This window comes from Chinchilla lanigera, unplaced genomic scaffold, assembly GCF_000276665.1.
Source record: "Chinchilla lanigera isolate Chin_1 unplaced genomic scaffold, ChiLan1.0 scaffold00152, whole genome shotgun sequence".
Lineage (NCBI taxonomy): Eukaryota > Metazoa > Chordata > Mammalia > Rodentia > Chinchillidae > Chinchilla > Chinchilla lanigera.
The window spans coordinates 1,774,692-1,775,579 of NW_004955553.1; positions in this window are offsets into that span (position 1 = coordinate 1,774,692).

The following is an 888-nucleotide window of genomic DNA, read 5'->3' on the forward strand; positions in this document are numbered from 1 at the left end:
GCGGGGAACGCGGGCTGGGGCGGGCCGGGGCGGAGTCTGCTCTCGGTTGGGTTGGATTGGGCTGGGCGGGGCTGGATTGGGCACACTGGGAGACCTGGGGTCAAGATGTGGGGCTCCCCTACGCCTCCTGCCGCGCGCAGTGGTGACCCAGGCGCGCGCACCCTCCGGACCCGCAGCACCTGAACGGCGCGGGAGGAGCCCACGTAATGAGCAGGGGTGGATAGGCGACACTGGGGCATGAACCAGCTTGGGGCAGGGGGAACTAGGATCGAGAGGGGACAGAGACCACCGTGGAGACCCCCGAAGGCCTTCCCTGGCCAGCAGCCTCGATGCCCTTGTCTTCTGTCTGCCCCCTACTTGGATTTGTTGCGGCATTCTTATCCCCAGACTCTGTTTTCTTAATTTCGTCTAGTAGTCCTTTACCATCCTACCCACCCCCACAAGACACGGGAATCCATTCCTGCTTGTGTCCAACAGAGGGACCCTAGGTGTCACAGGGCCTTTGCGTTGCCACTTTGGCACAGGCGGTGTCTTCAGTACCTGGAACGGTGTGTGGAACACAAGTACAGTATTTAGGAAAGTTCAAGGTCTGACCAGGTGTAATAGCATATGCCTGTAATCTCAGCACTCTGGAGGCTGAGACAGAAGGATCTCCTTGAGTTCGAGGCCAGCCTGGGCTACCTAGAGAGCTCAAGGTCAGTCTACCTAGGAGTTATCTCCCTTCACGCCCCTCCCCCTACACCAATAAACTAGGATTTTTCAGGGAGAGAACATGTACAATTTTTAAAACATATTCAATATTTTTTACACATTCAATAATACTGTATAATCCTATGAGTTTATAGGAGGACTCCCACTGCTTTAATCATATATACAAGGAACTTCCTG